The following is a 5,710-nucleotide window of genomic DNA, read 5'->3' on the forward strand; positions in this document are numbered from 1 at the left end:
CAACTCTTTAATTGGTGTGTAAGAGAAGAAGATATATGCCAATCTACATTTATTTAAAGATAAAGATGGAGCATGAAGACAAGAATAAGATGTTTCTATATTGTATAAATGGAAACAGTAAGTGCAGAGAATGTGCTCCAAAAGAAAAATAATAAGCTAAATATGTATTTCATTGCTTTCTCAATTCACACAAATAAAACTCTGACTCGTAAATGGGTGTTATACTACCAATAATATGTAAATAATGCCAAGACTTCAATGATGTATATTGTTTTTTCTCTTTAATGAGTTTCTAAGATCCAGGAACTATCAGAAAAAAATACCAGATAGTTATCTTCTGAGGAAAATAACTCTAAAATTAGAATGGAATCTTAGCTCTGTTTTTCTTCTGAGGTCTTCCAATTCCAGAATCCTTCAGTCATAGTCCACCCTACCCGCCCCCCATCTGCCTTTAGATGAAAATGAATGCTCACAATTGACATGGATGACAGGTGTAACTTGATAAGGCGTCTTATACTTTCTTTGTAAGGCTTTCTTCACCTGTCTTTGGGAATTTCTTGCTCTCCAGTTTTAAGAGATGGGGATGCTTCAGTCACTTTTCTTTGACTTTAGTTTACCCATAATATCAAAAGGAAAAATTCCCTGCAGGCATCATAGTTATATTTTACTTTAATTACAGAATTCTTCAGCAGTATACTAAAAAACTTTAACTTTCTGAAGTGGATGTTTTTGGGGTAGATTAAGGTGACAGCTATAACACTGGATAGGACTTTGAAGTGTTTAAAAATTCCTCCCTACGAGATAAGCCTGAAGCTGAATTTCAGCCAAGAGTCTGTAATTGCCTGGAAGTGTGATGTGTTCCATTTGCTCCTTCGAAGTTGCTTCCATTTTATCCACAGAGGCAGAACGTTCCTATTCCAACTCGTCTTTTCTACAATGTTGTTCTACTATGAAGCTGTTTTGAAGAGTATCTCAGGGAAGTTTGACACACTGGATATCAACCAGTCAATCAGTATTTAGTGACCAATAAGCTACAATATTTTCAAAGAAATGTGATTAATGTAAGTTTCTCATCATTATACAAAAATAATTTTAGCATACAAAATAAACTCACTGTTGTTTCTAAAATTCAAACTGGAAACAATTGAGTGAAGTATAAAACTGCAACCATTTTGGGGGAAAAAAAACCTAACTGTAGTAGGCTATAGTCTATAACAGTGATTATTTTAATTATTTATGTATTTATTCTCTCTCTCTCTCTCTCTCTCTCTCTCTCTCTCTCTCTCTCTCTCTCTCTCTCTCTGTGTATACCATGCCCACAGAGGCAAGAAGAGGGCGTTAATGGCCTGGAATTGGAGCTACTGGCTGTTGTGAACAGCCTGACATGGATGCTGTGAGCTGAACCTGGGTCTACAGTAAAAACAACTGTTTTTATCCTTGAGCTATCTCTCCAGCCTCCAAACAATGATTTTTTAACTTTCTTTATTGATATATATTTCACACATCACACACACAAAAAAATAACCTGTTTCCTGGATGGTACAACTGTCAGCATTAAGACATTTTTTTTTTTATCTCTCATGTCCACAGACTGCTATTCATACTGCTATGTAACCATCAATTTATTTTATGTAGTATTCTTTCTCCAGACATGCTAAAACATGCAACTTCTGTGCCTGAATTTATTCTTTTCACTTAGAAATTATTGTGTTTTAGTCATGATATGGCATGCATTGTCATCAGTTCATATTACTTATAAAATACTATTCCACTGTAAGGGTGATTTATAGTACCATTCATTTTAAATCACTTTCACAGGGCCCTTACAAACTGTAAAGGCTATTGAGTAAAGTGGACTTGTTTCCACATCAATCAGTTAAAACAAGTGATCCTATGACTAAAAAGAACTGGAAAGCCATTGACACATGGGACACTTTAACTTCCATTTAGGAATTGGTTCAACCAGTATTTATTGGGATTAAAAAAATTAGTACATTATGTATCATGTACTATGATGCCCCTGAGCAGGTGATGGGAGGTAAGGGCAAGAAATTCTCTGTGCTGATGCCTTTGGGTAAGGTCTTTTAGCAGAGATAGACTTTAAATAAATCAATAGAAACATTAGGTTAAAACTGAGGTGAGGGTTCCTATACAAAGGTTCAGGGCACTGTAAGAAAGAGCAACAGATACATCCAGCCAAGTCTGAGACTCGGGAAAGATTTTCCCCTCAATGGTTTCATTTAAACTGAGATCTGAAGGACAAAATATTTGGACAGGTTTACTAAAAGCAAGGAAGTGTTCTGCTCAAAGAACAGACTTGGGAAGGGTTGATGAACACTGGAGCTGACAGGATGCCAGGATAGCAGAAGTTCAGGAAACAGACGGGGGTTGTGTAAGTGACAGAGGCCAGGCTGTGCTGTGCTTTGCGGCCATTGCTAGTGTTGGAAATTTTATCTTGTGGACAGAGAAAGCTGCTGAAGGGATTGGAACAGGAAAGCAACGTGATAGCACTTATATTCTTTAAAATCAAAATGTATCCTTGCTGTTTGAGGGAAAATAACATACAGACTGGGAAGATAGTTCAATGGGTAAATTGCTTGCTGTACAAGCATGAAGACTGCATTCAGATACCCTAGTTAGTGTCAATGAGAAAGTTGGTGGTGCGTGCTTGTAACCTCAGTGCTATACAATGATGGAGACAAACAAATTCTGGGGCTCAATGGTTACCAGTCTAGTTGAAAGGGTGACCTGCAGGGTTAGAGAGAGATCCTGTCTCAAAAAATAAAGTGGAGAGCTAGAGAGAAAGATGCCTGAAGTTGAACTCTCATCTTGTTCATATGAATAAGGCAATGTAATACCCATAAATATATGCACTTATATACATGTGTACTAAAAACACACATCACCCACACATCATACACACACACACACACACACACACACACGATGCACATGGCAGTGAAAAAGTAGAATCAATGCCTGTATTGTAACAAATGAGTAGCATGATCTCATATGCAATTTGTTCCCTAATAACTAATGTGCCCATCACCTGAACATTACCTACTAGTTTGTATAAAACTTTTCTGGGTGTTCATCCCACAGAATTGTAATAATTATCATGGAGAGATATTAGCATGCCAGTGTCCATGGCTGCACAACTGTGCTTTGGGTCTTCAAAACTTGTGATGAAAAGTAATTGCCATTGTAACAATGAGGAAGTGGGACATTTAAGAGTCACATGACATTAAGGTTATAGGACTATTGTTTTCATCAGTGGGTCAATGCTCTTGTTAGGAGTAGGTTGGTTGTTACTGAGGAGAATGAGTTTGGTGTGATTTTCTTTGCTACATGGATGCTTGTCTATTGTTTACACTGTGTGACACAGTGTATAGGCTCTTGTCAGAAGTTTTTGTCGTGTTCTTAGACCTCCTAGCCTCTAGAATCATGATCCAAATAAATTTGCATTGCATATCATTTACAGGGGTCTCTGGAATTCTCTTATAGTAGTGGAAAGTAGACCAAGACAAACACCTTTCTCAATAGCTATGAAGTAGAAATAACCTAAATGCTTCTTGAGGGACAAATGGACTAATAATATGTTGTATATGAGAAAATGTAGTATATAGATAAAATGAAGTATTGCTTTGTCATGAAAGAAAGAACCAGGAATACTGGTGTTAATCTTTAATCACAATACAAATGTAGAAGTAGAGGGATCACATGTTTGGTATGAGTCTCAGTTACACAGTAAGATTCCTTTTCAAAAGTTCAAGGACTGAAGATGAGTGGCAGACTTCTTGCTTAACATGCACAATGCCCACATTTGAGTTTCTTCTCTACTGGGAGAGAGGGGGACAGGAGAAAGGGAAAGGGAGAAAGAAAGTGTGAGAGAGAGAGAAAGAGAGACAGACAGATCCTGTTGTCTTTCTATTACATGAATGAGTGGCTCTTGGAGACATTATGTTTAATGAACTAAGCCAGTCAAACATGGGCAAAAATTCCATGACTTCACTTGCAAAGGACATCTCAAATACTAGTTTTCTTAGAACCTGAGAGTAGAATGTAATTTCTAGGAGGTGAGACTCAGTGGAAATTAGAATAAAGTTTCAGTTATAGCAGATAGATGCCTTCTAAGACCTATTATACAATCTTTTGTCTATATTCAGTACTGTATTATTCATTTGCAATTTTGTTTTTAAAAGTAGTCCTTATGTTAAGTGTTCTTATAATTAAATACTATGTTGAAGGAAAAAACTAAATCATAATAAACAACATTTCCAAATTTAGAAAAAGCTTGCTTTCTTACATATTAAAATTGGTTCTGAGTGGTCACCATCGTCAAATAATGCTTAGTCATTTGCTTGATAATATATTTTATTGAAAAGGAAAGAAGTGTGTGAAGTGATAGCTAACACTCCAAGATTAATAGATACCCTGCACTCTGGGCAGAGAATATGAGCCTGTTCCATCCTGTCAATAAAAATGATAAGAAAGCCCATGTAACACACTGTAGTTCTGTCTAATATAAGATTAATGCTAATTCCTATTCAATTAGAAATGTAAACCACTGCTCCTCCAAAACAGAACTTAGCTCTTTAAGGAAGAGTACCCAGAATCAAATTGGCTGTTTTGATTCTGTATCAAAATGAACCTGGACTTCTGACTCCTGCTACTGGTGAAATTGTTGAAGGAATGTTGTTACATCACGACTGCTCAACACCTGCTGAGTGATTTCCTCTTTCACCAGCCTTAAAATTGCTTCTTTCATCTCTCAACTCTGCAAAATGTAAAAGTGTTTCCCTCTGCTCAGGACTGTCTGGTTTTTAGAAACAGACCCTCAAATCCTCTGATGACAAGTTTCCCAGAAATGCTGGTTCTTCTGTTAAAAACCACCAGCACCTTCCCCAAAGCAGACAGCTAGCAGCCGGACAGGGCAGACCTGACACCATTCTTCTTGTTAGTGCTATGATTCTCCTTCTGTTTGGATGTTTAAAAGTCTCTGCTTTTGAAACATCCTTGAACAGTTTTAGAGTTTATCGTGAGAAAATTCTCGGCTAGCTGCTTGCTACCATATTCATCAAAAAAATTTGTATGGGTTTATACCAGCCATGAAATGTCCCTTTGCATTTTAACTCATGGATTAATGTGCTAATAAACATTTGGGGTAAAGGAAGTAAACACGATGGGATGTTTATTAGACATACTTCTACAATCCTGTTAAAAATAAATGGAATCGTTTAATGATTGAGCGTGCTTGTTTACATTTCAAAGCTGATTAACTTAAATTTAATCTTTGTTTTCTTTCATTAGGTGCTTGTGGAGGTTCTCTGTCATTACTTTAATTAGATGCATTAATAAGGTTTCACGACATCTCTGCACAGAACTATATGCAGATTCAAGGAAGGAACCCAAATTGGATGAGGTAGAAGTCTTATTTCCAATGTGTTTACTGAAAGACACTCTTTTTTTTTAAGTTAAAAAAAAAACAACCAAACTTCTATTTAATATATGTAGTGACTGCTTGCTAGAATTGGGAAGAAAGGGTAATCCATTTTAGCTTCTATTTGGGTCTCTTCATTTTGCCAGTGTTCCCAGGAGCAACTTGAGATCGTTATCTGCATTTCATATAATGAATCTAAACATTGTGGTACCAAGAATAAAGACAAAAAAAAAAGTGAACAAGCATGGATTTGCTTTATAGGAGAGAAAA

At 36.4% G+C, this 5,710-nt stretch overlaps 1 long non-coding RNA gene across 1 annotated transcript; it reads left to right on the top strand.

Moving 5' to 3' along the window:
- Nucleotides 1-312: 312 nt before the first annotated feature.
- LOC143269664 (uncharacterized) lies at nucleotides 313-5,489 on the top strand. Its single transcript, XR_013046248.1, has 3 exons — nucleotides 313-524; nucleotides 900-1,061; nucleotides 5,311-5,489. It is a non-coding gene; the product is annotated as an uncharacterized LOC143269664 (long non-coding RNA).
- Nucleotides 5,490-5,710: the final 221 nt, after the last annotated feature.

This window comes from Peromyscus maniculatus, chromosome 20, assembly GCF_049852395.1.
Source record: "Peromyscus maniculatus bairdii isolate BWxNUB_F1_BW_parent chromosome 20, HU_Pman_BW_mat_3.1, whole genome shotgun sequence".
Taxonomy (NCBI): domain Eukaryota; kingdom Metazoa; phylum Chordata; class Mammalia; order Rodentia; family Cricetidae; genus Peromyscus; species Peromyscus maniculatus.